The following is a 9915-nucleotide window of genomic DNA, read 5'->3' as shown; positions in this document are numbered from 1 at the left end:
CTCCCAAGATAATAAAAACAAGAAATACACTAAGGAAAAGCAAACAGAAAATAACACAATCTCACAGGGAGAAGGAGGAGACTGAAAAAGAGAAAGCACAGAAAAATGGAAAAAAATCTACAAAGATGGCAAAAATAAGAGTTATCAATAATCATAATAAATGTTAAACTCACCAACTAATATATAGAGTTAATCAAGTTGGATAAAAATGTAAAATCAAGCTACGTGTTATTTATAAAAGACAAACCCTAAACATTAGGTTATGGAACCATTACAAATTTTTAAAAAAATGAAAAAGATCTAGAACACAAGTACTTTACCAAATTTAAGCTGGAAAAGCTATATAATATTTTTTTAAAATAGCGATTTAGGAGCTTTGCACAGTGGCAGTATCGTAGCCAATGAGGTTTATCCGAGGCGCAATTATTGCTAATTGAAAATAGCGATTTAGGACAAAAAGACAAAACTGATTTTAGGATAAAGAGAGTCAATAGATAGTCACAAAAGGATCACTTCACCAGGACAATAGAGTAGTTAAGACCTATAAACAAAAAGAAAAAAAGAAAGGAAAAAAATACAATCCCTTTGTCACCAATGGAGTTGGCTGTCAAACCAAGACCTTATTCTGAAATAGCATTCAAAGGGGGCTGGGGGGAAGCATCATTCTCCTTCACCATAGAACTCTACCTCCAGGTAAAAAGGTGGCTTGAGGTGGTGAGGGGAAGCTCTTCTTTACACACACAAAAAATGTAGCTAATCAAGATCTAATCAAGATCAGTGAATGACAGAAAATTTGCAACTTCTATTGAAATAATAGATTCAGAGACAGGAGAGATCACAACCAACACCAAAGAAATACAAACAATTATAAAAACATATTATGAGCAACTATACTCCAGCAAATTAGATAATCTGGAAGAAATGGATGCATTCCTAGAGAGGGATAAACTACCAAAATTGAACCAGGAAGAAACAGAAAACCTGAACAGACCCATAACCAGTAAGGAAATTGAAGCAGTAATCAAAAACCTCCCAACAAAGAGCCCAGGGCCAGATGGCTTCCCAGGGGAATTCTACCAAACATTTAAAGAAGAATTAATACCTATTCTCCTGAAACTGTTCCAAAAATTAAAAAGGAAGGAAAACTTCCAAGCTTATTATATGAGGCCAGCATCAAAACCAAAGACCCCATCAAAAAGGAGAATTACAGTCCAATATCCCTGATGAATATGGATGCAAAAATTCTCACCAAATACTAGCCAATAGGATCCAACAGTACATTAAAAGGATTATTCACCACAACCAAGTGGGATTTATTCCTGGGCTGCAAGGTTGATTCAACATCTATGTATCAATGTTCATCATCTATGTATCAAATCAATGTAATACAATACATTAATAAAAGAAAGAACAAAAACCATATGATACTTTAAATAGATGCAGAAAAAGCATTTGACAAAGTACAGCATCCTTTCTTGATCAAAACTCTTCACAGTGTAGGGATAGAGGATACATACCTCAATATCATCAAAGCCATCTATGAAAAACCCACAATGAACATCATTCTCAACGGGGAAAAACTGAGAGGTTTTCCCCTAAGGTCAGGAACAAGGCAGGGATGTCCACTATCACCACTGCTATTCAACATAGTACTAGAAGTCCCAGCCTCAGCAATCAGACAACAAAAAGAAATCAAAGGCATCCAAATCAGCAAAGAAGAAGTTAAGTTCTCACTTTTTGCAGATGATATGATACTTTATGTAGAAAACCCAAAAGACTCCACTCCAGAACTGCTAGAACTCATATAGGAATTCAGTAAAGTGTCAGGATATAAAAATCAATGCACAGAAATCAGTTGCATTTCTATACACCAACAACAAGGCAGAAGAAAGAGAAATTAAGGAGTCGATCCCATTTACAATAGCCCCCCAAGCCGTAAGATACCTAGGAATAAATCTAACCAAAGAACCAAAGGATCTGTACTCAGAAAATTGTAGAACACTCATGAAAGAAATTGAGGAAGGGTGCCTGGGTGGCTCAGTGGGTTAAAGCCTCTGCCTTCAACTCAGGTCATGGTCCCAGGACCCTGGGATCAAGCCCCGCATCGGGCTCTCTGCTCAGCAGGGAGCCTGCTTCCCTCTCTCTCTCTGCCTGCCTCTCTGCCTACTTGTGATCTGTCTCTCTATCAAATAAATAAATAAAATCTTTAAAAAAAAAAAAGAAAGAAAGAAAGAAAGAAAAGAAAAGAAAATGTCTTTGGGGCACCTGGGTGGCTCAGTGGGTTAAGCCTCTGCCTTCGGCTCAGGTCATGGTCCCAGGGTCCTGGGATCGAGCCTTGCATCGGGCTCTTTGCTCAGCAGGGAGCCTGCTTCCCTCCCTTTCTCTCTCTGCCTGCCTCTCTGCCTACTTGTGATCTATCCCTCTCTGTCAAATGAAATCTTAAAAAAAAAAAAAGAAATTGAGGAAAACACAAAAAAATGGAAAAACGTTCCACGTTCATGGACTGGAAGAACAAATATTGTGAAAATGTCTATGCTACCTAGAGCAATATGCACATTTAAAACAATCTCTATCAAAATACCATCAACTTTTTTCAAAGAAATGGAACAAATAATCCTAAAATTTATATGGAACCAGAAAAGACCCCGAATAGCACAGGAATGTTGAAAAAGAAAACCAAAGCTGGCAGCATCACTATTCCAGACTTCAAGCTCTATTACAAAGCTGTCATCACCAAGACAGTATGGTACTGACACAAAAACAGACACACAGATCAATGGAACAGAATAGAGAGCCCAGAAATGGATCCTCAACTCTATGGTCAACTAAACTTCGACAAAGCAGGAAAGAATGTCCAATGGAAAAATGACGGTCTCTTCAACAAATGGTGCTGGGAAGATTGGACAGCAACATGCAGAAGAATGAAACTGGACCATTTCCTTACACCACACACAAAAATAGACTCAAAATGGATGAACGACCTCAATGTGGGACAGGAATCCATCCAAATCCTTGAGGGAAACAAAGGCAGCAACCTCTTTGACTTCAGCCACAGCAACTTCTTCCTAGGAACATCACCAAAGGCAAGGGAAGCAAGGGTAAAAATGAACTACTGGGACTTCATCAAGATCAAAAGCTTTTGCACAGCAAAGGAAACAGTCAACAAAACCAAAAGACAACCGACAGAAGGGGAGAAGATATTTGCAAATGACATATCAGATAAAGGGCTAGTATCCAAAATCTATAAAGAACTTATAAACTCAACACCCAAAGAACAAATAAACCACTAAAGAAATCAGCAGAAGACATGAACAAACATTTCTGCAAAGAAGACATCCAAATGGCCAACACACACATGGAAAAGTGTTCAACATCACTTGGCACCAGGGAAATACAAATCAAAACGACAATGAGATACCACCTCACACCAGTCAGAATGGCTAAAATTAACCAGTCAGGAAACGACAGGCATTGGCAAGGATGCGGAGAAAGGGGAACCCTCCTACACCGTTAGTGGGAATGCAAGCTGGTGCAGCCACTGTGGAAAACAGTAGGGAGGTTCCTCAAAAAGTTGAAAATAGAGCTACCCTACAACCCAGCAAGTGCACTACTGGGTATTTACCCTAAAGATACAAATGTAGTGATCTAAAGGGGCAGTGCACCCCAATGTTTATAGCAGCAATGTCCACAATACCCAAACTATGGAAATATATATGTGGAATATATATATATGGTATATATATATATCACATCTTCTTTATCCATATGGATATATATCCATATATACCCATTCATATATATATATATATATAAACTGAGGGTTGCTGGAGGAGAGGCTGGTGGGAGTGATGGAGTGGCTGGGTGATGGGCATTGGGGAGGGTATGTGCCATGGTGAGTGCTGTGAATTGTGTAAGACTGAGGAATCACAGACCCATATCCCTGAAACAAATAATACATTATATGTTAATAAAAATTTTAAAATTAAAATTAAATAAAAATTTTTAAAAAAAGAAATAATGGATTCAGGCAAGAATCATCAATGGAGGTGAAAAGCATTAAGTGAAAGGTTTATGGAGAACTGGTTCCTTAATGCCCAAATATCACCCCACAGATTTCTTGCTAATGTCAAGAGGAAACTCTAATGTTAAAATCAAGGAATCAGGCTGACATCACCCTGCCCACCAACAGTGGAATGACAAGACACTGCCTGCCTCCCGATGTGAATATGAAGAATGCCTCAGGTTGCACCACCTCAAGACCCCTTATCAAAAATGCTTATTCTACACCTCTACATCTAATTTCCAGCTTATAGGAAATATATAAGTTAGAGGAATGAATTAAATGACACCACTTGGAAATTAACAGATAAATCCAGAAGGTGGGACATTCAACCACATAGGTGACCCAATCTCTGCCATAAGTCAATGTCATGAAAGGCTCTTAAGAGGCATAACAACCAAATATGAGCTCCTTGATTGTGTCTTGAAGTCAACAAATTAACAGCGAAAGACATCTGGGCAAAGACGCAACTGGGGAAATGTGAATAGGATATGAGGATTAAGTGATAGTAAGAACTTGTTCATTATGTGTGACAATGATATCATACTTTATAAAAATATCCTTAATTATAGACATGCATGCAGAAATATTTGGGATAAAATGACATGAAGGTGTAATTTACTTCAGGAAAAACACAACAGTTGAAGCAGATATGACAAAATGTCAAGCGAGAAATTGAAGTGATGTTTACTATTCTTTCTACTTTTCTGTATATTTGAAATGTTTCTTGGGGGTGCCTGAGTGGCTCACTGGGTCAAGCTTCTGCCTTCGGCTCTCGGGTCACGATCTCAGGGTCCTGGGATCGAGCCCCACATCAGGCTCTCTGCTCAGCAGAGAGCCTGCTTCCCCCTCTCTCTGCCTGCCTCTCTGCCTACTTGTGATCTCTGTCAAATAAATAGATAAAATCTTTTTTAAAAAAATGAAATGTTTCTCAGTAAATAGGTTTTTCATATAAGAAAAACCTTATGAACAGAATATATGAACAGAATATAAAATAGCCCTAAAAACTAACAGAACTACAAGTAGAAGCTGATAAAACCACCATCACAGAGGAAGACTGCAGCATACTTCTCTCACGTACTGATTTATGTCAAGCAGGTAAAATATCAGTAAAGTAGAGAAGATTTAATAATATGATTAGCATGCTTAACAAACAGGTATAGAATCTTGCACTCAACACTTAGAAGATGAATATCCTTCTCAAGCACATCTGTAAAAAGCCAACTACGTAAGACCATAAAGAAAGTCTCAACACATTTCAAAAGTAATATGGGCACCCATCAGACCCACTTTTGTGCTCCCATCAATCTCTAACCCAGCCTTGCCTACATCCCCCAAACTCCCACCTCTAAGCCCGGCTTCCTGTCTTACATGAACCCAGCTCTGGCCCCTTTCATTTCCGTGGTTCTAAAGCCCCGGTAACTGCCATCATTTCTAACACACCAGTCCCACCCCACCCCCCACTTGGAGCCAGAGCCAGGCTCTGGCTTGGGTGGTCTTCATCATGCCTACCACGGTGGGAGCCACAGTAGCCCCAGCACCCAGAGCCAGCAGATTACCCCGACAGAACTCTGGCTTCCCCTGGGCTGCCTGGAAAGGCTGAGTAACCTAACATGAAAATTATTATCTATAGGACAAACGTTGAATAATGGAAGACAGGAGACGGGACGGAGCCGGCAGATAAATTACTCATCCTTCTTCCCAGGATGGAACTATTCAGAGAAGCCCTAGTTCCCCAGGGACGGTCCTGTGATTCAGCTGATGGAGCTGTGGTCAGCTCAGGAGTCCCGCACCTTGTGCTGGCTTTCTCCCTCTCCCTGCCTCACAGCCCTTTCCCCTGTCTCCTGCTTCCCTGCAATAGAACCACATGAAAAAGTGTTAAGTTGTACTTTTAATTTAGACAAGTTTTCTAAGAAACCTAGGCTAAGATTCAGCGCTCTGACTGTAATGCTATTAAAGGCAATAGTAAACAACAATTTTTTAAATATAAAATAGGGACACATGGGTGGTTCAGTTGGTTAAGTGTCTGACTTCAGCTCAGATACTGATCTCAGGTCCTGGGATTGAGCACCGCATCAGACTCCCCACTCAGGGGGAAGTCTGCTTCTCCCTCTGCCTCTGCTCCTCCCCACCCCCCACCATGCTGGCTCTCAAACACGTGTGCATGCTTGCATGCATGCTCTCAAAATCTTTTAAAAATAAAAATAAAATATAAAATACAAATGTAGGGACACCTGGGTGGCTCAGTTCGTTAAGCAGCTGCCTTCAGCTCAGGTTGTGATCCCAGAGTCTTGGGATCAAGTCCCACATCCAGCTTCTGGCTCAGCAGAAAGCCTGCTTCTCCCTCCCACTCTGCCTGCTGCTCTCCCTGCTTGTACTCTTCCTCTCTGTTAAATGAATAAATAAAACCTTTTACAAAAAATAAAAAAAATACAAATATAAAAGACATCTAAATAATCCGTAGGTCAGAGGAAATTACAAAGTTTACTTAAAATAGAATATTAATGAAAAATATAACCATACAGAAAGATATAGCTATATATCTGTATATATTCATAGAATGTTCTAGGGTGACATTCAGCAGCTAACCTCAGCATGTGCAGAGACAGGCCTACTTTTGCATTGCACAGTTAGAGCCTAAGTGATTGCATTGGCAGGGCAAGAGGGAGCCAGAAATTATACCATGGCTAACACAGATTCTCACAGCAGAACCTCCTCATCTCTGGAAGAGAGGGTGTAGAGAAGAGGCTGGGTAGAGACGATTCTTTCCTCTTCTGCAAGGAAGGAAGGCAGCTGTACCCCAGAGAGATGAGCCCAAAGCCAGAGCAGGGGCCTGACTCTCGCAGCTGAATGAGAGCCCTCCTGTGAAAGCAAGCCATCCCAGGGAGTGTGACTGGGCCCTGAGTGTGCACCTGGGCCGAGTACCAGGAGAGGGGCTGGGAGAGGGAGGTGCAGCCCAGCGCATCAAGGCAGTGGGGCAGCTCAGAGGAGAACTTTAACATGATGTGGGGAGCACTGTAACCCAGGTGTGTGTAAATGCTATGGAAAGAGGCATCTGAAATGGAACTAGCAGCCGAATAAGGCAAATCCAGCTGGGGGGCGGGGGAGGGATCAGCTGGAACAAAGGCAGGGCAGGGAGAAGTCCCGTGGTCCTCGGAGACAGAACAGGAAGCAGAAAGGACAAGACCAAGACAGCTTGGTAGCAAAGATCTGGGCTTTAGAGGCAGGCACTCCTTGACTTAAAACTCGGAGTGTGTATTTATTGTGAATGGATTACCGAGTTCTAAACAATGCTGAAGATTTAAAGAGTCAAAGTTCTCCCTTCAATCCCCGACCTCCCTCCTCAGAGGCAACCACTGATCTCAGCTGAATATGTATCTTTCCAGACTCTTTACAAATACAGAACATCTCTTGGTCTCCATTTCCTCATCTGTAAAATGGGACTAACAATAGCAGGTCTTCCTTCACGGGGTGCCCTGAGGGTTAAATGGCTGAATACAAGTAAAGGACTCAGAGAAGGGCCCAGCCAGCAAGCCCGCATGGTATGGTAGTGACTGGCATATTAATATTTACAAACATCCATAAACGGTTGTCCACTTGTTTCACAAAATGCACAGGGTTTAAATTCTAGCTCTGCTACCTAAGAGTTATATCTCTGGGATCTTTTTCAGGTTTTTTGTTTTTTAACTTCTCAGTGCTTTGCTTTTGTCTCAGGTAAAATGGGGACAATTATATTTGCCTTCCAGGAATAGAATGAGACTTGGATATGTTGCAGGAAGGTGACTTGGGACCCTAGGGATTCGATCTGTGTTAGCCCGCATCATTACTGTACAGGGTTGGGGGTTCTCCTGATTGCTCCCAGCAGCCTCCACACTACCTGGTTCAGGCTAAAGATGAGGGAGAACAATGGGCAGAACAAAGCTTTGCTTTTCTAATGGGCAAGCAGTGCCAGGATGAAAACCAGGTTCAGGCCAGGGACCCGCACCTGCCTGTAGTTTGAGACCAGTACTTGTGGGATGTACACAAAAATCACCTGGGAAACTTGCTAGAGAGCAAATTCTGCTTCAGTAGATTGGAGGTGGGGCCTGAAATTCTTCCTAAGAAGCTGACTGGTGCTGCTCATGCTGCTGGTGTGCAAACCACACACATGGCCCTGAACTCCTGCCCCTCCCATGCTCCACCTGAAGCTATCTACAAGGTGCTCTGCCTTGTCAAGCACTCAGACGACTGACCTCAAAGTTCACTCTGGTTCCAGGGGGCTGCCCACCCTCTGGACAGGACTAGTACATCCTTAGAGACCCGGGGCCTCTATATATCCCAACCTTTCAAGGAAAGGGGTGGGGGAGAAGGGTGTGGGATCTAGATTTCCCCAGAGAATAGACCTAGCCCTTATTCCCATGAAATTTATATCCTAGATACACAATAAACAAGTAAACATATATAGGTCTGCTAGAGATAAATGCTTTGAAATAAAGCAGGATAAAGAAAAAGTATCTCCACTGGTGGGAGATGTTATTATAGATATGATAGCCAGGGAAATCTCTGAAGAGATGACATTTGACCAGAGACATGGTTAGAAGAATGACACCTGTGAGGGGTGGGAGAGCATGTGCAAAGGTCCTGAGACCAAAGGAGGCTGATTGGTGTTGTGTTTTTTTTAAGATTTTATTTATTTATTTGATAAAGAGAGAGATCACAAGTAAGCAGAGAGGCAGGCAGAGAGAGAGGTGGGGAAGCAAGATCCCTGCTGAGCAGAAAGCCTGATGTGGAGCTTGATCCCAGGACCCTTAGATCATGATCTGAGCCAAAGGCAGAAGCTTAACCCACTGAGCCACTCAGGTGCCCCAGCCACCCAGACGCCCCTGATTGTTTTGAGCCTCGGCAAGGAGAACAACCAGACTATGAGTCAGCAGAAAAAAGAAGATATCAAAGGGACAACAGGGGAGTGCCTGAGTGCTGCAGTCTGTTAGGCATCTGCCTTCCACTCAGGTCATTGTCCCAGGGTCCTGGAATCCGACCCCACACTGGGCTCCCCACTCAGCAGGGAGTCTGTTTCTCCCTCTGCCACCCCAACCTGCCCTGCTCAGTCTTTCAAATAAATAAGTAAAATCTTGGGGCGCCTGGGTGGTTCAGAGGATTAAAGCCTCTGCCTTCAGCTCAGGTCATGATCTCAGGGTCCTGGGATGGAGCCCTGCATTGGGCTCTCTGCTCAGCGGGGAACCTGCTTCCTCCTTACCCCCACTCTGCCTGCCTCTCTGCCTACTTGTGATCTGTCTGTCAAATAAATAAATAAAATCTTTAAAATAAATAAATAAATAAGTAAAATCTTGAGGGGGAAAAAAGGGAGGGGGGGCAACGGGAGCAGAACAATAGGGTCTTCTGGGCTATTATGAGGAATGAGTAAGACAAACTGGAAGGTTCTGACCAAAAAGAGTACCATCTAATTTTCTGTAATTTTTTAAGACATCCTTTATGTACAATAAAATTCATCAACTTTAGTGTAGAGTTCTACCAATTTTGACAACCATGGACAAGCAAGCAACCACAGCTCCATCACCGTCCAAAGCCTCTCTTGCCCTTTAGAGCCTTCCCCATGCCCCCTCCAGCCCCCATCAACCACTCATCTGTTTTCCGTCCCTACAGCGCTGCCTTTCCCAGGACGGCACAGAAGTGGGACAATACAGTAGGTACTTGCTCCAGTCCGCCTTCTTTCACTCAGCATCATGCATCCATATGGGCACACAGAGCTCTTTACTACCGAGGGGTAAGCCACAGGACGGACGGTCCGGCCATTCACCAGCTCAGGGACAAGCACGGTGTCTCCTTTCTCGGCAGTGACTAACGAAGCTTCTACC

The 9915-nt window shown here is 42.7% G+C and overlaps 1 pseudogene; it reads left to right on the top strand.

Annotated features, from left to right (window-relative positions):
- The first annotated feature begins 372 nt into the window (after positions 1-372).
- On the top strand, positions 373-451 carry LOC123950116 (annotated as a pseudogene).
- Positions 452-9915: the final 9464 nt, after the last annotated feature.

Source organism: Meles meles, chromosome 8 (assembly GCF_922984935.1).
Source record: "Meles meles chromosome 8, mMelMel3.1 paternal haplotype, whole genome shotgun sequence".
Lineage (NCBI taxonomy): Eukaryota > Metazoa > Chordata > Mammalia > Carnivora > Mustelidae > Meles > Meles meles.
Note: the sequence above shows the minus strand (reverse complement) of the source record. Positions and strands in the feature narration are given on the sequence as shown.